Genomic DNA, 23,766 nt, shown 5'->3' with positions numbered 1-23,766 from the left:
GTATGTTATCTGGGTAACACTGGAACATGGAAAGAGGTTTTCCAGTGGAGATAGTTAAGTGTTAAAGAGACAGGGAGAGAGGTTAGAGCGCTGGGGGACACAGCAGGTGGAGATAGAGGTAGGGGAGGAGAAAGAGCCCAGAATGACCTGGGATGAACAGTTACTGCGGACGGAGGTCAGCCAATCCAGTGCCCGTTCCGAGATACACAGGCTATCATGGAGTCATTTTATGAGGCCATATCAAATGCAGAGGAGAGATTGAGTAGAATGAGAACAACTAGAGAGTTGGAATCAAGCGATGCACCCAGTTCTTAACTGGTGTTCAGAAGGGCTGTTTCCGTGCCTCTAGATGCTCGGAATACAGATTGATGGTCGCGGATGCAACCAACAAGTTTAGTGTGCTTGGTAAATTGGGGGAAAGCCAGCTTCTCAAGGAGTTTCCTCAGGCAGGGGGTGATAGATATGGGGCGGTAGTTGGCTGGACAAGTGGGGTCTGCTGAATGTTTTTTCAGGAGGGGACGCACAGGGGAGTGCTGGAGGTAGGAGTGGAAAGATCCAGAAGCAATAGAATGGTTGCGGAAATCAGCAAGTGCATGTTCAAGAGAGCCAATGTTGTCCTTAATTGTTCCGGAGGAGCATCTCTGGTGACCTCATCAGGTGTGATAGGGGAGAAGGAGGAGAGAAAGGAAGAGGGTGGGTGATAGGCCATAGGAGGCAGGGGGTTAGTGGAGGGGGAGCGCGACGTAAGGGTGCTCAGGATGTCCTGAGTTTTTGTAGTAAAATGTGTGGCCAATGCGTTGCAGAGGGCCTGGGATGGAAGAGGTGAGGAGGAGACTGCAGAAGGGTTGGCTAGTTCCCTGCAGATTTTAAAGAGTTCAGTGTTGTTGTATGCACCAGACATGAGCTGTTGGGCAAGATTGTATGTAGTAACCCTGTGGGAGACTACACCAGCCTTGTCCTCTTGGCAATAGGTAACCTAAGCTTTGGTATGGGCCTGTACTACACAAGTTGGTAGTGTGACTGAGCAGCCAGGCTTATCTCAAGACTGGTCAATGTGAGCTGTAGGGTTGAAAATATAATTATTTATTAATTTAACAGTCCGTTTTAAAATAAGCTTTCTTTAGAAGGGAGCAATTGGCAACAATAAAAATACACTTACAAAATACACTCCTACAGTTCAATAAAGTAAGTAGATACCCATTTTGGGTGGCAACAGATGTTCTTACACCCTGAGGTGACTTCAATAGTTAGGACATTAATATATCACTTTCCAAACTTAAATGGTAAAACTGAAGTTGTGGTCAAAGGGAAAACGTTAGGGAAGGAAACAATGGTTAACAAGTTTCTCAGACAGGTAAGCACTTTAGAACCCCCCCCCAAATGCAATGTAGATTAACCCTTTCCCAGCTATACAAGTAAGGTATGTATGCCTTTTTGGAGGGATAGTTAAACACAAAGTCAGAGGTTAAGAAGAGTCTTCAGGGAGTCAGGACAGCCAATGTTACTTGAGCAAAGTCTAGCGGAGCTGAGGCACTTCTTGTAGGTAGGTAAAAGTCTTGCACAATGTTAAAGAGAGTTTTGTTGTAAAAAGAAATTACTTTTGGGCCACAAGCTGGGAGGCTTGTGCAAGGTAAAGCTGCAAGCAACTCTGCAAAGGGAAGCCAATGCAAGTCTCAACTGAGAGCAAGCTACGCACACAAGAGGGAGGTACCCCTTGGTTCACAGTACTTTAGATCTGAAGAAATGGTTCCAGCTGGCTTCTGTTCCTGTTGTAGTTCCTGCAGATCCTGTTGTTCCTGGGCCTCAGTCATGGGGACTCGGATACTAGGTTTTGAAGGTCGGCCGCAGCAATGGGTGCAATTCAGATCAGCGGCACTTTGCGGTTTCAGCTACTCGCAAATAGCACCACTGCGGTTCTTGGACACCTTGTGAACTTTCCTTGCTTCTGGGGTCCAGCACTCTGTTGAGGTGGCTCAGGCTTAGTCGGCACTACTTCGCGGGAGTCCAGAGAATCTTCGTGAAGCTTGGATCTGGCTTAATAATGATGAACTCGATTATGGTGTTCCTGTCCCCCGGTGCTCAGTTTCTGCAGCAGCAATGCAAGTACAGCCAGCAGAGAGGGGTTTCAGTCGAGTTCATCTTTGGGTCAATTGGACCCACCAACCCAAGGGGAGAAGTAGTCCTTTCCGGTCTTCTCTAGTCATTGTCAAAATAGGAGCTTCAGCACTGCAGCAGGGATTCACTGGGGAAACCAACTGTCCAGGAGTTGCAGCAAGCTTCTCTTCCAGTTTCTTTTTTCCGTTCCTTCGTCGAGTGGTCGACTCTGCCTTCCTTGCAAAAGACCTTGCCTGTTATGCAAGTCATTCCCATTCATTGGAAGCCTAGCTGTCACTCACACAGCAGGGCGGCTGTCCGCAAGGACAGACAGCCGGCCAATCATCTTTGGGTGCATTCCTGTAACCAAGGAGACTAAGCACAGGGAGTTTCGGAAACCTCCCTCGCTTCCTGCCCTGCCAGACATGCTGCAGCCAGAGGCGGGAATCATCAGTGATCCCTGCCAAAGACAAAATGAACAAAGGGACCAAACCTGTTTTGGCGTGCAGAATAAATCTCAAGAAGGACTTTAGGACTTTTCCAACAAGAAATGGCAAAAAAAAAGAAGACCGGGGCCATTTTGATAAAATGGGCCCCCATGATTGCTATAATGCAGCCGCAAATGCAGCCTGCGGTAAAACCACACAATGGTAGGAAAAAGTAAACCACTGCCACCAGCCATTAATTGTAGAAAGGGTAACATAAACGTATTACACGAGGAGTTAGACAAAGGGGATACTAAATAACCCCTCCAGCACCCGCACCCATAAGACAGTGTGTGCTGGCTCTACAAATAGTTAAATGTAAGTAAAGTCAATTTTACATTACTTCTCTTGGAAATAGTAGTTATCCAAGACAAGGTATTTAAACGTTAGCACAGATCCAAAGGATCTCTCTGTGACACTGCACTGAGGGTGCTGTGTGTCAAAATGTAAAAAGATGATGCCTATGGAGTTTATCAGACTCAAAACCAAAAGAAACACAATGTTCAAGTCAAATAAAAATGCACGAGAGAGTGGGAACAATGTCTCACTCTCTTCAGGATAAAAATGAAAAGTCCTAAAGTCCAGCAAAAGGGCTGGGGGGTTCTAAGGTAGAAGGGAATTAGCACATTTCGGAGCATTCTCCCTAACACTCTTCCCCCCATACTAAGGGACACAAGGATTTAATCCTCTCCTGGATGAATCTCCCAATGCAGTCGGTCATACTTTCTAGATTGACCATCAGCATTTTGGTGATTACACCTTGACCTGTGTTCTATGGTGAAATCAAACCCCTGGATGCTGATTGACCATCTTAATAATTAAGGATTATCCCCCTTCATCTGCATTAACCATATCAAGGGCTAGTGGTCTGTTTGAATCACACAAGTAGATCCATACAAATATGGTCTAAACTTCTTCAAAGATCACACAATGGCAAAACATTGTCTTTCAATAGCTGCCCACCTTGTTTCACGGTCCTTCATTTTTCTACTGATGAAGCAGATAGGGTGTTCCCTGACCTTCTCATCCAGCTGACTCAAAACTGCACCTACTCCTGTATTTGAAGCATCAGTTTGTACAATAAAGGATTGGTTCTAGTCAGGAGCTCGCAAGACTGGAGCTTGAGAAAGGGCTTTCGTAAATCCTTCAAAGACTTGAGTGCACTCCTCATTCCACCTGACCTTCTTGTGGAATTCGGCGAGGTGATCACATTCAAGGGAGATGCTATGGTCCCATAGTTCTCAATGAAGTTCCTATAGTAACCACTGAGACCTAGGAAGGCTTTCACTTGGGTTTGAGTAGTAGGGGTGGGCCAGTCTTTTACAGCTTGTACCTTGCTAGGTAATGGCCTTATTTTACCTCCTCTTACCTCATGACCAAGGTAGACCCCTTTACTCTGACCAATTTGAAATTTGCTTGCATTAATGGTCAGATGGGCCTGTTCAAGAGCCTGTAAAACATATCCAAGGTGGTCAAGATGCTCTTTCCAAGTGGGACTGAACACCGCAATGTCATCCAAGTATGCCATTTAGAAGTACTCCATCCCATTCAGAACTTGATTCACGATCCTCTGGAATATAGTAAGTACATTTTTGAGTCCAAAAGGCATAACCTTAAACTGGTAGGGGCCTCCTGGGCTAGAAAATCTAGTTCTCTCCTTGGCAATAGCCTGATGCTAGGTGAAATGTACTGAGGAACTTGGCTGAACCAAGTTTGTCCACCAGCTCATCTGTCCTAGGTAAAGGATGGGCATCAGTCGTGGTGACCTCTTCATTTATGTGGGTTCTTACATGGTCTGACATTCTGTAACCCCTGCTTTTGACAACGAGACAGACACCAGTGAGTCTATCATGTGGCCCCAAAGGGTCCGGCCTGGTGTTAGTGAAAACAGGGAGGCAAACTGATGCAACAGAACGATTTTACTCCTCCTGTTGTTGCAGAGTCAGATCAAAAGAGAGATTAACTCCTTCTATTTTTCCACCTAAAGGTTGACAACTGGGAAGGTCAGGTAGAGGTTCACTCTCCTCATCTTGATCAGAGGCTAAGAGCAAACCATGGACCTTTAATCTGTTAGTGTGAAAGACCCTATGGGCCTCCTTGGGATTGCCCAAGTCCACTAAATAATTGACCTCTCCAAGTTTGCCCACAACCTTTAAGGGTCCAATCCATTTGTCCTGCAAGGCCTTGTAGGTACCATAACTATAACAAGCTGGTCCGGAGTAAACTCCACCATGTTGGCCTTCTGGTTATGCCAATATTTGACCAGAGCATAACCTTCTTTCAAGTTATGAGAAGCTTCTGTCATCATGTGTGCCATTCTCCTTTGGAGACCTAGCACATAGTCAGTGACTCTCACTGTCTTGAGGGAAGGAGCACTTTCCAACCCTTCCTTGATTAGGGCCAGTGGACCTCTAACTGGATGACCATAGATCAGCTCAAAGAGGCTGAAACAACCTCTTCCTGTGACAATTGAGTTGGAAGTTGTGCAGTGTTCCACAAACTTTAGCAGATGGCAGGTCCTTGGTGACAGGAAAATCCCCCTGTGAACTTTACTCCCCTCGGCCTGATTAGAACAGGACTCGGAGCAGAGCAAAACTCTCAGGGAAACCCTCTGGGGGAAAAACCCTGTGCTGGAATAGAGAGCGTGGGTCTTAGCAGCTCTTCTGTCTTTGCAATCCTGGACCAGGAAGTTACTGGACTGGATATTCTCAAGGAGTCGAGTGGAAATCTTTGTCTGTCAGAAAGAATGAATGGAGGCGGAAAATGAGAGAGGTAGAATGAGAAAAGCAGAACTGTATAGCACTTGGGAATAGTTTATACAGATCTCCATCCCATGGAGGCTACGATCTCTATAATCAGAGAAGAATGAGAAGGAGGAAAGATTCTGGATTTTGCTCTGAAGCCCGCCCTTCCCTGCACTACTTACGGGTGTAACCAAGGCTACCGGCTTCTGTGCCGGTTGCGTAGTTGTCAGCAGTGAAAGAAAGACTTCTGCCGTAGTTTACTGTCATGATGCCTACCTCCAAGGAGCCAGGTCCGACCCAGCAACCCCAGAGGCAGGCATCATTCCCCCCAGGGAAGTGCCAGCGGGCCCAAGCTGGGGCCCTTTGGACACAGTCCTGGCGCCTTAGGCGCCAGGCTCATGTTAGACCCCTGTCCTGGCGCCTTAGGCGCCAGGCTCATAAAGCTAGACATGTGTTCAAGTGTTTTAATGTGCACTTATCTGATGCAGACCATGCTGCTACATCCAGGCCCTCTTGAGGCCTGAATGGAACTACTTTACCTGTGGGACTACTTTCCACCTGGGTGTGGTCAGGGAAGGATACATACCTGATCGGTGGAAGGATACATATCTGGAACTTCTTCCAAAGCTATTTAAACCACACCCGATCAGCAACTCACGCTTTGCGTTGTTCTGTTCCTCACAGCTGGACGCTCACCGTGTCAGCTCCTGCATCTGGACTTCAGCCACGCCTGTCAGCATCCTGGGTTGCCTGCAAGGGGAGATAAGAGAGAATTGGAGAGAAAGAAGACTTTACCTGCTAAAGCTGCATCACGGAGACATCACACCGACGATCCTGAAAGGGAAGACATCAGTTTAAAAGCATTTCGCTTCGATCGCTGCAGCGCTGCATTTCACTCACCTTTCCTGGGCACCTCCATCTTCAGCAGCGATCATCCGGATCCGCAACCAATTCCCTGAACCTAGAGAGAAAATGACAAGAAAATAAGGTGAGAGAAGGAAGGGAATAGGAAAGGATCAGTTTCCTTCTAAGACTTACCTGTTGGGTCATTCCCATTGCATTTCGGGTCCTGCCGCTTCCTGGAATTCCGGACCCCGGCCCTATGGGGAAAAAAGACAAAGACATTGAATGAGCGAATGCAAAGACATTACCTGAACGCTCATCCAGAACTTACCTGTCATTTACTGGAACTGCACGTTTCACTTCGGGTCGGCGCCATATCTCCGGCATTCCGAACCCCGGCCGCTAAGGGGAAAAAGACATAAGCATTAGCGCTTGCTGCAAAAAGACAATGAACATTATTACTAAGCTTGAACTTTTAAACTTGCAACAGAACTCTTACAATGCCTCACCTGAATAGTCAAGCTTATTTTGAACTCCCGTCAAACCTCAATCCAGTGAAGTAACTGGGTTTCAACGCGCCCCTGCATCAGAAGCAGGATGGAGAACTCATCCTTCCAGACCCTAAGGTGAGACTTCACGGGGAATCGTGGAAGGGTATCGTGGAGGGTTGGAAGGGAGTGGGAGGCTTGAGCATTATTCCGTCAGTAGGTAATACTCCCTTTTCACGCACAGGGGAATATTCCTGCGAGCCAGGAAAGCCAGAGTAGAGGGGCCCTTCCTGTCCATCTTCAGAGTCCTGCGCCTCACCATTGAAGAAGCATCAGCACTCGAAGCCAGACCTGCGCCTCCGTGGGAATCAGGTGAGCGTGACAGAACGCAAAGCCTACCCACAATTTCCCACCCGGGCGCTATGGAGACTTCCGAGACAGATCAGCTGGCCCAGCTTTTGGGGGAATTACGGGCAGAAGTGCACTCAGCCCGCCAGGAGACTAACGCTCTCAAAAGAGAACTGATCCTATCAAAGGAAAGAACAGATGACCTGGCCAAAAGGTTATTGCAGGCCCAGGCAGGGCACACTCCTTTACCTAATTCCGGAGGTACTTCCACATCTATGGGTTTGAATAACCCGGTACAAATCAATCTACCTGGACACGTGCCTTTGGCCCCGCCTGAACGTTTTGCGGGGGATCCCAAGAAATATGCCGTCTTTATGAACCAATGTCGTTTACACTTTCTATGCAGACCCGGGGCCTTCCCTAACGACCAGACCAAGGTAGCCTTTATACTATCTTACCTCAGTGGCAGTGCTGCCGATTGGTCTATTCCATTGGTAAATCAGGATGATCCCATTCTCCAGAATTTTCAGGGTTTCCAGGCCAGCATGGAAAGATTGTTTGCTCGACACTCTCAAGGACAGGCCCTTGATAACGAACTGCTAACCTTACGACAAGGTAATCAAGATCTCCTGTCCTACGTTGCCACCTTTAATAGACTGGTTGTGGAAACTGGATGGCCGGAAAACAAAAGGATCACATTGTTTCATCGAGGCCTGCGCGGAGAGCTTAAGGATTTTCTAGCTCAGATAGTAGATCCACCCCAGGTCTGCGCAGACTACATAGACTTGGTAGTTCAACTTGATCACAGACTTCAAAATAGAAAAGCAGATCGGTTCAAGTACGAAACCCGAGTACCGATCAAAACCCACGCTAACTCCAAGAGTACAGACGTATCCGAACCTATGCAAATCGGTGGTGTTAAAGGACCATTAACGCAGAAGGAACGAGAGAGAAGGCGGCAAATGCAACTTTGTCTGTATTGCGGGACTTCCGGTCACTTTCTTCAAAATTGTCCGGTGAAACCACCTAAGAAGGTGGTTTGAGCCACTGATACCGATTTATTGACACCTGATTCGGGAAACGACCTAGCCCGACAAGCGTAGGGGTCCGCTTGCCGAGCTTGAAAACAGACTCTTTGACCTCGCATTTTGTCATGCCAATGGTGCTAGTGGACCCAAAACAGCCTCAGCAGTTGCATGCTATAAAAGCATACATCGACAGTGGAGCTATTGGAAATTACATAGACCGTGAATTGGCTTCCAGGGTTAAGCTCCCTCTCCGCCCAAAAGTAACCCAAGATGTCATTACTACAGTAGATGGAACCGAAATAGCCTCAGGGCCTGTAACGCATTCCACTGTTGAAATGACACTGGTGGGTCAGGATGGACATCGGGAAGCAATCGTGTTTGACGTGATCAAGGCCCCACAATTTCAAGTAATTCTTGGAATTCCTTGGTTAGAAACACATAATCCCAGAATTGACTGGCGAGCAAAGAAGATAGGTTTTCCTGATTGTGAACCAACTTGTTATCCAAGAAATCCAGTTATGGCTCTAGCCTCAGCAACTTCCACCCCTGTACAGCTACCGTCAGAATACCAAGAATTCCAAGACGTTTTTCAGAAGGAACAGGCTAACACATTACCTCCCCATCAGTCTTATGATTGCCAAATCGATCTGGTACCCAATGCTCAACTACCTTGTAGTAGGATTTATGCTCTCACGGAATCTGAGAACCTGCATTTGCGTCAGTATTTAGATCAGTACCTAGCCAATGGTTTTATTCGCCCGTCCAAGTCTCCAGTCGCCTCAGCTCTGTTCTTCGTGCCGAAAAAAGAGGGCGACCTTAGAACATGTATAGACTATCGCGCCCTAAATCAAATAACGATTAAGACAGGGGTCCTCTGCCCCTGATCCCTGAGCTTATCGACCAGGTGAAAGACGCTTGTGTGTACACCAAGTTAGATCTCCGAGGAGCTTATCATCTGGTGCGTATAAAAGAAGGCGACGAATGGAAGAATGCATTCCGCACCAAATTTGGGCTCTTCGAATATCAGGTGATGCCCTTCGGTTTGTGCAATGCACCTGCCGCCTTTCAGTACTTTATGATGTTCTTCGGGAACTTATCGATGTCTGTGTCATTGTTTATATTGACGACATCCTGGTGTACTCTTCTTCAGAATCCGATCACAGAAAACATGTTAGGGCAGTTCTTGAGAAATTGCGCCAGCACAGACTATTTGCAAAGCTCGAAAAATGCATTTTTCATACCACAGAAGTTGAGTTTCTCGGATTCATCCTGACACCTCAAGGAGTCCGAATGGACTCGCGAAAGGTGGACGCCATCCTCAAATGGCCATCTCCTAGCTCGGTGAAGGGAGTTCAGAGCATGCTCGGCTTCACCAATTTCTATCGAAGATTCATCCCGGAATTTCCCCGAACAGTCCAACCCATCACAGCTCTCCTAAGGAAAAACAAATGCTTTGAATGGACTCTTGAGGCCGAACAAGCCTTTCAGGACCTGAAAACCAAATTCACCTCTGCACCTGTATTGAAGCACCCGCACCCAGATCTCCCTTACATTGTGGAAACTGACGCATCCGGTTCGGCCATGGGAGCTGTCCTGTCGCAAAGAGACCCAGAAACTAACCAACTACACCCTGTGGCCTTTTGGTCCAGGAAATGTTCTCCTCCTGAAAACAACTACGCAATTACCGACAAAGAGTTACTGGCTATTAAATCTGCTTTCAAGGCTTGGCGTCACTACCTTCTCGGGGCAAGACACACCATCACCGTAATTACGGACCACAGAAATTTACAGTATTTAAAGACGGCCAAAGCTCAATCTTCACGACAACTCCGATGGGCTCTATTCTTTGCGGAATTTGATTTTGTAATTACCTATCGCCCTGGCTGCAAGAATGGTGAAGCGGACGCCTTATCCCGGATTGGCATGGAAGAACCCAATTCGAGTTTAGAACCTGTGCCAATCATACCTGAACAAAGAATCTTAGGCCTAACTTCATTGCAAACTATTGAGGACATCCAAACGCAAGTAAAACAACTTCTAGACTCTTCAGCCTTACTGGAATGGAGTCAAAAAGGTCCTCATTACACCGTTAAGGATGATTTACTCTACTTCCAGGAGCGGTTGTTTCTGCCAAGTAAAGAATTGCAAGAATTTGTTATTGCCCCTCATCATGAATCATTAATGGAAGGACACCCTGGTATCGCTAAAACGGAGGAAAAAATCAAACGCCACTTCTGGTGGCCTTCTTGGAGAAAAGACATAAAGTCTTTTGTATTGTCTTGCGGAATTTGCGCCCAAAACAAGGGTCAAAAGAAAAGGCCAGCCGGCCTACTTCAACCCTTGGATATTCCACCGGCACCTTGGCACACCTTGTCAATGGACTTTATAACTGACCTGCCTCCTTGTGCTGGTTACAACACTATCCTTGTAATTGTGGATCTATTCTCCAAAATGGCCCACTTTATCCCTTTAAAAGGCTTGCCTTCAGCTTCCACCTTGGCCAAGGAATTTCTGGAGAATATAGTTCGCATACATGGTTTCCCTTCCATATTAGTCTCGGATCGTGGAAGTCAATTTATCTCCCATTTTTGGAAGAAGTGTTGCCAACTAGCACAAATAGATGTGCGGTTATCCACCAGCCACCACCACCAGACCGACGGACAAACTGAGAGAACCAATCAGACTCTCGAGCAATATCTTCGGTGCATGTTACACCAATCCGAGTTAAATTGGAAAGACATCCTTTGGATCGCAGAATATGCATACAACAATTCAGTGCATTCTGGAACCGGACAAACTCCTTTTTATACTTTGTATGGTCACCACCCTCGGACCTCTGACCTAGATACACCTCTGACCCTGGAAATGCCCGCAGTAAATCATCTGCATTCCACAATAACCCGAGCCTTCAAAGAAGCTGCAACTCATTTACAGCAAGCCAAGAAAAAGTATAAAGAAAACGCTGATTTGCACCGAAGTAAAACTCCTCCTTATCAAGTAGGAGACCAGGTATGGCTAGCAATGAAACATTTACCCCTCAAGGGCCCGCGAACCTTCAATCCCAGATTTATAGGACCCTATCCCATCAAGGCTATCATCAATCCCGTGGCCTTTAAACTGGATTTAACGTCTAACATGCGTATTCCTCCAGTTTTTCATGCATCACTTTTGAAGCCAGTACAACCAGAGACCCGACTGTCCAAGCCTCCAGACCCAGTTCAAATTGAAGGGGAATTAGAATTCGAAGTTAAAGACATTTTAGACTCCAAGGTGTTAAAGCCAAAACTCTTCTATCTTGTTGACTGGAAGGGATATGGACCTCAGGAGAGATCGTGGGAGCCTAGTAACCATGTTCACGGGTGTCCAGTCATAATGTCGAATACAATAATATCGAAAGTCAAAATGTCGAAAAAAAAATGTCGAAAATAAAAATGTCGAATTACAAAAATGTCGAATTTTTTTCGATTTTTTTTCGAATTAATGTTTAAATAAATAAATAATTAATTATAGTTTATAAAACATAATTTTTTTAAATGGTTAAAAGGTATATCCATGGTGGGTGGGGGGGATGGGGAGGAGGAGGGGGTTGGGGTAGGGGTTTGGGATGGGGTTTTTTAATAATTAATTATTTAATTGTTTTATTAAATACTTTTTTTTTAAAAATTAAAGGTATATCCATGGGGGGTGTTGGGGGGGATGGGGAGGAGTGGAGGGTTGGGGTAGGGTTTTGGGATGGGGGGGTTGGGGGGGACCCCCCCCAATAAAAAACGTTAGTATGTGTGACATTTTACATAGTTATTTTAACATTGGTTTTTCGATTTTTTTTCGACATTTTATTTTCGAAATAATGACTTTTTCTATTATATGTATGTGTTTTCGACATTTTTGAATTCGACATTTTTGAATTCGACATTGTTGTAATTCGACATTTTTTTTTCTATATTATGACTATAAACCATGTTCACGCACCTCGATTAATACAAAGGTTCCACCGGAGATTTCCGAACAAGCCAAAACCCCCGGAGGGAACAACCTTAGGAGGGGCCTTGAGGGGGGGTACTGTCATGATGCCTACCTCCAAGGAGCCAGGTCCGACCCAGCAACGCCAGAGGCAGGCATCATTCCCCCCAGGGAAGTGCCAGCGGGCCCAAGCTGGGGCCCTTTGGACACAGTACTGGCGCCTTAGGCGCTAGGCTCATGTTAGACCCCTGTCTTGGCGCCTTAGGCGCCAGGCTCATAAAGCTAGACATGTGTTCAAGTGTTATAATGTGCACTTACCTGATGCAGACCATGCTGCTACATCCATGCCCTCTTGAGGCCTGAATGGAACTACTTTACCTGTGGGACTACTTTCCACCTGGGTGTGGTCAGGGAAGGATACATACCTGATCGGTGGAAGGATACATATCTGGAACTTCTTCCAAAGCTATTTAAACCATGCCCGATTAGCAACTCACGCTTCGCGTTGTTCTGCTCCTCGCAGCTGGACGCTCACTGTGTCAGCTCCTGCATCTGGACTTCAGCCACACCTGTCAGCATCCTGGGTCGCCTGCAAGGGGAGATAAGAGAGAATTGGAGAGAAAGAAGACCTTACCTGCTAAAGCTGCATCACAGAGACATCACACCGACGATCCTGAAAGGGAAGACATCATTTTAAAAGCATTTTGCTTCGATCGCTGCAGCGCTGCATTTCACTCACCTTTCCTGGGTGCCTCCATCTTCAGCAGCGATCATCCGGATCCGCACCCACTTCCCTGAGCCTAGAGAGAAAAAGACAAGAAAACAAGGTGAGAGAAGGAAGGGAATAGGAAAGGCTCAGTTTCCTTCTAAGACTTACCTGTTGGGTCATTCCCATTTCATTTCGGGTCCTGCCGCTTCCTGGCATTCCGGACCCCGGCCCCTATGGGGAAAAAAGACAAAGGGCCTCATTACGACCCTGGCGGAAATCGAAAAACGATGGCGGAAATGCAATACCGCCATCGAATAGCGCTCGGTGCGACTATGACCCGTCACCGCAAAGTACGAAGCCATTAGCGACACCGTAGTGAACGCCAACGCTAACTGCACCAAGTACGCGCGCGCGCGCCATGCCAAACCGTAAATACCACCATGGCGCAAGGGTACGTGAATTCCGACCCTAGCGGACATGTACCTAACGCCATCAAGCATGGCGGAAAGTACCATTCCGCCATGGTGAGAAGTACGGCATCGCGAATCAACCGTAAACGGCCCCACTGAGTGCCTGTACACCGCTCCCTGCCCACAAAGTACAACTCCCCGTAGGTGCAATGAAGTCACAATGCAACCAGTGAAATGTACAAGTCACCCATGCATGCCAACGAACAAAAGAATCACAAGAGGGGCCAATGGGAGCTGCAGGGCACAGATGGCACGAATACAGAAGCCATTCCAATGGACATGACCACAGTCCCCCCCCCCAGAAACGCACGCAAACACAGGCACCTGTGACCAGCAATATTCCGAAAATCACATCATTCCACCAGTCCACCTGGCTGACCGGCATCTGTTACACAAAACCCAATCCCCCGCCCCTGAGCATGACAACATTCAAACAGTCATATTGGCAGCCCCCATCCCTGACCTCACTGGGCTTCGTAGGCAAACGCGCCCAGCACAGTACCACGCAACTAAACTCCGAAGCTGGAACCCAATGCAGATCTCCTCACAATACATCGCTCCCCAAATAGGAATATGCCACATCACTCGCAAAGAAGAACGCTACACGGCCCATATCAGAATAGAAATTTAATGCACAACAAAATCACCAAGCCCATACAGCCATTAGGCCATGAACTCCAAAACACATATCACCATTGTGGGCTGCATCCGCAAGAAATGACCAGCTACTACTTGTGTGACGCCCTGTTCCATCATGGTACACAGAGCCACATTCACGTACGAAAAGGCAACATGGAAGCGCACAGAACCGCAGGGCCGTCCCAATGGGGAGGCACTAGTCCAGCTGAAAGGCCGAAATGTTGCTCCGAGCCACTAGTACTGCGTAAGGGCATGTGGCCCATTGGCGATCGTCCCATAAGATCGTAATGCTGCTCCACTGATTAACACGAAGCAGCAGGTGTCGGTAGGTAAAAGCCATCTGCAGGAGTGGCATACAGATGGCAGTGGCAAAAGGGGAGGAGATACCTGTCAACCAAAAGAAAAGAAAAAGAACAGAATGGCCATCAGAACTACATTCGAACTACTCACTTCAATGATCACACTAAATCCACAGCCATATGCATGCTAGCCCACTCCAAAGGATCATCACCACCCCAAAACCACTTGCGACTCATAACCATCTATATCGAGGTGTAAACACCATCACAAATGAGTGTACCTGTGCATGCGTCTGTGAAAACAGAATCCATCAGATGGGATTGGTAACGTGCATGCACACAAGTGTCTGAAGGCGCGTCGAGACAGGGAGGGCTCAACAAGGCCAGATAGACGATGGTCCCACTATGGCAGCCCTGCATCACATAGCGCAGGGGAGGCGGACAGATTCCAAGAAGCCCTGTACATGGCAAACTCTGTATCAAATCATCTGCCCATGCATCCATTCATCATTCCCTCATCCCGGTATAAAAACGCCTGAATATTTACTCACATAACATTAGAAATATCCATTGAGTCTGTGCGTTATGCAGCCTGCAAAATCCACAGTGCCCCAGCCCGTAATTCCAGTGTTGTGAAGTAACATGTATTTGGGAACGTCCGGCCTCATCGCCCACGTCGCTATTGCGCATCCCAAACTATTCATATCAATCATTGCATCCTCGCCATGGCCCCTGTCTCAAGGACATTGAACAATAGAACGTTATATTTGCAGTCAGACCTGTGGGCATCTCCTCGCCGCTAGCTGGAAACCGAAAGCGCCGCCCTTCGAATTCCTCATTTGCAACATCACGTCGAAAAGGCATCTGTGGCCGTTTGAAATCACAAATTAATCCATCTAGTGCGGCTGTGTGTGAAAATGGCAACTGCCTTCACCCACAAATGGGACGCCCCGCCCGTCGGTGCAACTCGGTACAGTGATGCATGAGGGCCCACCGTTACTCGAGTACTACGTTCCATTGACCCATCACAAGTCTGTTCGCGACTGCAAAGATTGTATGTGAAACAATGGGACCATAGCCGAATGTACATATCAACCAATGTTACACGGCCATCGGGTACAAAACATGATTGCAATAGCAAGATGCCATTACTCGAATTGCAGCGTTGTGTGCGGGATGTGCTCGGCCAAAGGGGAGAGCAGCTTGCACAGGTGGAATGAATCACCACAGGTGGAGGCCATACAGCCTGAAAACACATAAATTGCACACCCAGTCTCCTCCCACAACCACACCCACTCCGAAATGCTACCGGCAGGACTCGCGATGTTGGCCCTGGGGGACCTGATAGCACTGCAAGTACTCCAACTCCAAGAAGAAGACGAACACCAACTACAACCGGCCGCACGGAGGAGACGCAGGAGGAGGAGGAGGCCAAGGCAGGGCCAGCAAGGGCCGCCAGCACAGCCACTACCACCACGCAGGCAGCCCGCAATCCCACGCCTCCGAGCACATCCGTTCAACCTCACTGATGAGCAGATCCACACCCTCTACCGTTTGGACCGGGACACCATAGCCGCCATTGTGGACATGACACAGGCTGACCTTGTCAGCATGATAGATAGCCCAACCGCCATCCCACCCCTACTGAAGGTGGTGTCTGTACTCCACTTCCTGGCCACAGGCACCTACCAGCACACAGTCGGACAGTTGCATGGCATTTCTCAGCCACTGTTCTCACGGACACTATTGCAAGTGCTCGATGCCCTCCTGCAGCACGCAGACGACTACATCTCTCTACCACGCTCGGAGCAGGATATTACCAACACAAAAGTGGGATTCCATGCACTTGCCGGCATACCGGGTTGCATTGGTGCCATCGACTGCACCCATGTGGAATTGGTCGTCCCACATGCCATGGAGGCCCAGTACCGCAACCGAAAACAATTTCATTCCCTGAATGTACAAATGGTGTGTGACTCCAACAGGATCATTACACATTGTTGTGCCAGATTCCCTGGATCAACCCATGATTCTATGGTCTTGAGGAACTCTACTATACCACGCTACATGGAGCGACACGCAGGGAACAGATCCTGGCTACTCGGTGAGTCTCATTTCATGCATGATGATGTGGGGTATGTGATGCGGCAATGACCTGGCAGGAAGGGGGGGGGGGTGTGCGTACGTAGCAATGGCATTCCACATCATACGTTTATCGTCCACATACAGGTGATGCTGGGTATCCACTGAAGAGATGGCTCCTCACACCAGTCCGGAACCCACGGGACCAGCATGAGGAGGACTACAACCATGCCCACTCACGTACCCGTGTAGTCATTGAACAGGCATTCGGCCTACTGAAGACTCGTTTCCGCTGCCTCAGCAGGTCTGGCGGGGCACTCCTGTACCGCCATGAGAAGGTTGCAAAGATGGTCATGGCATGTGTCATGCTCCACAACATGTGCGGACGTAGAAATGTGCCCATGCCCCCTGACGCAGAACTGCAAGCACCTGAAGATGGTCATGATGAGGGTGGGGATGTGGCAGCACCTCAAGGAGTCTGCGAGGCACCGGAGGGCCGTGACATTCGTCAGCATCTCATTGATGCATGCTTCTAGCACTCACGCCTGGTGGCTGATACATGGACACGGGACTCGTGGCACTGTGTGTGTCTGGTACATGCACAATATGGACTGTACGCCTATGATGGCCTAGTACACAAAGATCATTGTCCACACATCTCATTGGTTGATCGTGCACTGTTTATGGCATATGTGATATCATGTTGAACACCCTATCGACCCGCCACCCAAGTGAGCCCAACACACCCCCTCCACCCTCCTACCTCCCCCCCGAACACCAGTGTCCAAAGATGCTCATTGTCAGTGGGCTGTCGCTATTGCAAGCCCCCTCTGTGGGTATCAGGGGCACCCCTGCCTGTGGAGCGCAGGTTCCTCCCAGATCTACGTTGGGGGCTGCCCTGGACGGAACTTGCAACGGATGATGTCTCTGCCTGCTCACGTCCATGCATGTCCCTAAGGGTTTGTGAGAGCTCAGTGAGCACACGGCGCACTGCGGCAAGTTCGGCACATACGTCTTTGGACGTCGCATGCAGTTCCCCCCTCAGGCTCTCGGTGCTTCTCTCCATTTGGACTCTCAGGCTCTCAGTGCCACTCTCCATTTGTGCCCTTAGTGTCTCTGTACTTCTCTCCATTTCTGCCCTAAGTGTCTCAGTTGATGTTTCTATGTCTGCCTTAGTGCCCCCACATTCATCGGCATGGTCCTTGAGGAGCGTGGCCAGTTGCTGCTGTTGCACGATTAACTGGTCGAGGGACTGTTGCCTCTGCTGGGCCATGGCCATTTGCGGGGGTGTCACAGAGGGGCTGTTGACCTCATGTTGCCTTGCCACAGGGCTTGTGGGGGATGGCCAGTCGTCGTCTTGTGGGTGCCCCTGCGTGGTATCCTCATGTTGTACGGGATGGGACAGACAGGGGGATTGGGACAGGTCATGGATGGATCTGACTTCGACATCCCCGTCTTCTGTGTCGGAGCATGCTGCCATCAATGGGGTGTCACCTATGGTGCTGCTGCCACCAGAGGCAGTGCCTTCTGTGGCATCCGTTGGGGGGACCTGTGGTGGTGGTGTTGTGGGCATGCTGGCTGCTGGGGTGCCTGTTGATGTTCCCTCCTCTGTGCTGCCACCTGATTTGTGCTGCTGCCGTGTCTTGATGCGTGCAGCTGAGGTGGAGGGTCTTTGGCCGTTGGTCTTGGCCCTCTTTGCAGGTGTGCTGGTAGGGGTGTCCTGATGCTCGTCGTTTGGATCGGACCCTGTGGTGGAGTAAAGGAGGGCGAGGGTTATTAATGGGTCTGTGGGTATTGGAATGGCATTGTATCACATGCATTGGGGTGGTACCTGAGGGTGATTTGGGTCGGGGCCTTGGAGGTGCTTTCATTTGTGTGTGGAGTGAGGGTTCAGTTGTTTGGCAGCCTGCAGTTAGGGTGTGCCTGCTGCACGTGTAGTGGGTGTTTTAGGGGTTTTTAATTATTTATGTATTTATTGTGAGTTTTAAAGTGCGCTATCAGGCCGATGTGTGTGGACGTTCTCCTGGACATGTGTTTCTGTTGCACTATGTGTACACATGGTACTTCACATGATTGGACATTGTGGATTTAGCATTGTTTTATCTGACCCACCTACCTGAATCTTCGGATGTCTGCACTCCTTTCTCCATCCCTCCGACTCCCTCTATGCTCTCCATTCCGATGGTGGAGGCCCAGATTTCTTCCCAGGGGGTCAACTTGATGGGTGATTCAGGACCTCCCCCGGTGGCTGTGGCAATGTTGCGGTTGGCAGAGAGTATGCTGCGGACGCGTATCCGCAGGTCGTCCCATCGCTTTCTGCATTGCTGTGGGTTGCGGGGTGCGGTCCCCACCGCACTTACCCGCTGTGCCACCAGAGCCCATATGGCCTTCTTGTTCGCAAGTGCCGTCCTGGTCATTTGCGTGGAGAAGACGACGGCAGCATTCTCCTGGAGGGTCTCTGTTAGCACGGTGAGTTCCTCACGGGAGAAGTGGACCTGCCGCTTGCGGTCGCACGCTTTCTTCGCTACTTTTCCCATTTTTCTTGGTTTCGCTAGGGTGGATGACGGGTTGGGGTGTGTCTCAGGGTAGTGTTTTTAGTGGTTGTGTGGTTTTTGTGGTTTTATAGGTGTACGGCGGGATGTTTCCCGTTCCGGGCCCATGTTTTTACTTCCGTTTCCGTATATTTACGGTCACCGTACTTTCCGGTAGGCGCACACTGCGGTGTCCGCTGTGATGGGTGGCGGTATTGCACCTAGGGCGCCGTACGGCGGCGGTGTGGGCCGTTTTGGGGTCATTTCCGCCATCGCGGACTTTGCACTTCCGCCATGGCGTGGTGCTCGTGCCCGATGGGTCGGAATGGGCCGCACTTTGCTCCATCGTGCAATGGCGGAAACGCTATTTACGCTGTGGCGGTCCGGTCAGTCACTTTCCGCCAGGGTCGTAATGAGGGCCAAAGACATTGAATGAGCGAATGCAAAGACATTACCTGAACGCTCATCCAGAACTTACCTGTCATTTACTGGAACTGCACGTTTCACTTCGGGTCGGCGCCATATCTCCGGCATTCCGAACCCCGGCCCCTAAGGGGAAAAAGACATAAGCATTAGCGCTTGCTGCAAAAAGACAATGAACATTATTACTAAGCTTGAACTTTTAAACTTGCAACAGAACTCTTACAACGCCTCACCTGAATAGTCAAGCTTATTTTGAACTCCCATCAAACCTCAATCCAGTGAAGTAACTGGGTTTCAACGCGCCCCTGCATCAGAGGCAGGATGGAGAACTCATCCTTCCAGACCCTAAAGTGAGACTTCACGGGGAATCGTGGAAGGGTATCGTGGAGGGTTGGAAGGGAGTGGGAGGCTTGAGCATTATTCCGTCAGTAGGTAATACTCCCTTTTCACGCACAGGGGAATATTCCTGCAAGCCAGGAAAGCCAGAGTAGAGGGGCCCTTCCTGTCCATCTTCAGAGTCCTTCGCTTCACCATTGAAGAAACATCAGCACTCGAAGCCAGAGCTGCGCCTCCGTGGGAATCAGGTGAGCCTGACATTTACCTTCAGGGTGAAAGATATTAGCGCTGTGTTTAAAGCTTATTAAAGACGTGACCCTCGTAGGTTCCCTACTACATTCTTACGTCTTGAAGAGGGTTCAGAGACGAAAGTCGGAGGAAGCACTTCGGTGTAGGAGAAGCGGGCCGGGCGGAAGTGACAGCCCCGCAAGAGTTGCAGGAACCAGGAGCGGACATAGCCGCAAAGACAAGAGATCTATGACAAGAAAGACAGGTAAGTATGGAACAGGCATGAAGGATAGGAAGATAGGTTTCCCTAGGCAGCGAATTTACAGAGCGTCTGTTACAAGAGTAGCGACGTGCTGGTATCCAGGAACCAGCGGAATATAAATATGTGCATGACTCTGGTCAGGCGGAGCTCTCCTAAAGGCTGGAGAGGACAGACTTGTTGCACAGACTCGGCAAACCCCGGCGGCCATGTTGGATTTCCGCAATACACCAGCGTAGCAAATACAGCCATGGCGCCACCATGAACAGCGGCTGTAATGTGACATAACACTTCCTGAGGGACTTTTCTATAAACAAAGAGAAGCCATGGCAGTTGAAGGTCCTACTTTCTTCTAAGGGGTTCCTCTAAAGCACCAATCATGCTGTTCATAGTTCTGTTAAACCTTTCTACCAACCTATTGGTTTGGGTATGGAAGGCTGTTGAGAACTTGTAGGTCTTCCACAGTTTTTCCACATGGTCTGCATGTAGTGGGACATAAAATTGGTCTCCCTGTCTGAGATGACTTTCTTATGAAAACTAACCCTGGTAAAAAATACCAAGTGGGGGCCTTAGCCACTGCCTGAGAAGTAACAGCCCTCATAGGTATGGCTTCAGGATACCTGGTAGCATGGTCTACCACAACCAATATAAATCGGTTGCCTGATGATGTGGGAGGGTCAAGGGGACCATCAATGTCAATCCCTACCCTCTCAAAAGGAACTCCCACCACTGGGAGAGGCACTATGGGTGACACGTTCTTGATTCCACTATTGACAGAAGTCTGACAAGAGTGACAGCTTCTATAGACAGTATCTTCATCAGACCACATCTTGCTCCAGTAGAAAAACAGAGATATTCTCTCTTTGGTCTTCTTAAAACTTAAGTGACCAGCTAGAAGAATCTCATGGGCTAACTGTAGAATCTGGGGTCTCACCACCTTAGGGACTACATGTCTTCTGTAGTCCCCTGGGGTAGACTCAATAGGCTCACTGTAAAGGAGACCATCCTCCGAATACAGCCTATGCTTCCACGGCTCTTGCCCTTCCAGCTGGGAAGCTGCCTGTTGGCGACGTCCTTCAAGAGTATGACACTCTCTGCCCTTGAGGGTCCACCTTCTGCAAGCAAAATCTGCAGCTCAGGATGGTCTTTAGGATCCATATTTCCAACATAGGGAAGGGCTTCTTGCAGCTCTGTTTCACCAGTAGCTGATTCACCACTTTCTAGTTGATCCCCCCACTCAGCCTGAGCTGGACTGTCTCTCTCAAGGATTGCTTGTCCTTTGAACAGGTGTGGCACTGTTTGTCTTTCCTGAGACCTTGGGATTCCCCTTTGTCTCTTTATTTGGCTTAAGGGTGTCCTTCCTGTGGACTGTGAGTTATAGGTACTTCTTTAACTTCCCACTGAGAGTCATCTAAAGTTGCCTCTCTGGCCAATCTAGTTTTCTCCTGCTTCCTTTTACTGGGAGGCCTGGGGGTGCTTGATACAACTCCAACAGTTTTTAAGTCATTCCCCTACAGGACTCTCCCAGGCACCTCACTTTGTACACTGACAGGTATTCTTACAGGCATATATTTGCATTGGAAGAGAGCTGGTAGTATTGGAACCTTCTGGCGTGGGCTTCCAGCAAGTTTAGTGGGACTGTTGGGTGCCTTAGCAACATCCTCAGGCTTGAAAACACTTTCATCAACCACTGTATTGTTGGCCCCAGTGTCTCTAATGGCAGGGGTGTCCAGGCAATTTACAAGTACACTGTCCTTGTAGTATTCTTTTGTGTTATCTGGAAAATAGTTATACACATCTACATTCTGCTGTTCCCACAGACCCAGAACACTAAAGAAACATTGGCTGAGACTCCAGTGGGGTTTTCAGCCAAAAGTTGAAAGGCTCCACTTGCCATATGAACTTCTCCCTCAGGGATGAAGGCTAAGGAGGCAGTATGGACCCCTGAAGGTTTACCCTTGCATCTGGGGTCCCCTTTAACATGGTTCGGTGACCCACAAGCATAACATTTACCAAATGTTCTTTGGAATGGGGCTTCTGCTGGCCTCCCTCTGGTTTAGACTGACCTGGTTCCACATGGTGTTTCCCCTTTTTTCTGTTTGTGGCCCTCTTTTGGGTGATTGGAATTAGAATTCTGTTTTCCATCTTTATTGTGCTGATTCCACTCATCCTTTTTGTGAGTGGGCCAAGAATCCTTGTAAGTGGCCCTGTTGGCAACCCACAAGTCAGCAGCATTCACTAACATTTTGGGACCAATCTCTTTTGAGTCAGCCAGGTGCAGTCTCAGCTCAGGGGAGCAGGCATAAAAATAGATTCTAACAAAAAAAGATTTATCATTCCTTCAAACACTCTGTAACCCTTAACCCAACCATCTAAGTTTTTCAAACATTCACACACCGAGGTAGCTCAAGGGGTTCCATCAGTTTTTTGGGGGGTTCTAAAGCTCTTAAGGTACTGGGAAGGAGTCTTCCCAAATCTGGCTATCAAAGCCAGCTTCACATTCTCATACTCCTGTCTTTCAAGTTCACCCACATTCATTACAGCATCAGTTGCAATTTGGGGAAGCCTAGACAAAAGCCAGGGAAACAGTTGATTCCCTGTGAGACCCGGAATCCCATGATTGTATTAAAAGGCACCCAGCCAAGCCAACATATCAAGTCTCACATTATACATACTGACTGTTTCTTTGGGCAGGCAACGTCTCTTGGGACTGGAAGACCTACAGGACTCTGGGAGGGAAGCATTTACAAGAGACAATCCTTTCATTTGAAGAGCATGCTGCATTTCCACTTCCCAGAGCTTGATGGCCTGATGTTTGGCTTCAGTTTAAGCTTTCAACCTTTTGAATTCCAAATCAAGCCATTGTTTCAAGAGACACATATGCTGGACTCAGTGTTGGACCTTGTGGGGTCCAAGTAGACAAGGCTTGAGACAAAATGAATGACTGTGGCAAAGAGGAGCTCCTATACTGGGACTCCTCTACCCCCTCTGGCTCCTCTTGTACATTAGATTAGACTCTGAACTATCATCCTCATTATCAATTTCCAAATGTCTTGGGTTAGTACGTGTTGTGGTCCTACTACCCAAACTTTGCTGATTCAACAACCTTATGATACACTCCTTTTTCTTTCCTTTTACAGTAAGATTCCTGACTTTACACATTTCTTTCAGTTGATCTACTGTTAAAATGATCAGGGCTTCATGACTAATGTTATGCATATTTGGCATGTTACAATTGCTGTTCTGATGGAACTTATCCTTGTGGCGGTTTAGTTGAACACAAGCACAGCAAAATATTCAATGTAACAACTCTACAATAGATCCTCACCGCCTGCCACCAGTGTTAGGCAAGATTGTATGTAGTAACCCTTTGGAAGACTACACCAGCTTTCTCCTCTTAGCAATATGTAACCCAACCTTCGGTATATGCCTGTACTACACAAGTTGGTAGTGTGACTGAGAAGCCAGGCTTATCTCAAGAGGGGTCAATGTAAGGTGTAGGGTTGCAACATAGAGGTTCACAGTAACATGTATTCAAAAAACCCTTATGCTCAAGGTTTCTTGATAAAATAATAATTTATTAATGTAATAGTCAGTTTTAAAATATGCCTTCTTTAGAAGGAAGCAACTGGCAACAATAGAAATATACTTCAAAATACACTCCTTCAGTTTATTAAAGTAAGTAGATGCCCTTTTGGGATGGCACACATATTTTCCTACACCCTGAGGGGACTTCAATAGTTAGGACACTGTGGACATTAATATATCTCTTTTCACATTGAAATGGTAATACTGAAGTT

Source organism: Ambystoma mexicanum, chromosome 1q (assembly GCF_040938575.1).
Source record: "Ambystoma mexicanum isolate Mex_15411 chromosome 1q, UKY_AmexF1_1, whole genome shotgun sequence".
In the NCBI taxonomy this organism is placed as follows: domain Eukaryota; kingdom Metazoa; phylum Chordata; class Amphibia; order Caudata; family Ambystomatidae; genus Ambystoma; species Ambystoma mexicanum.
This window is presented reverse-complemented; position numbering follows the sequence as displayed.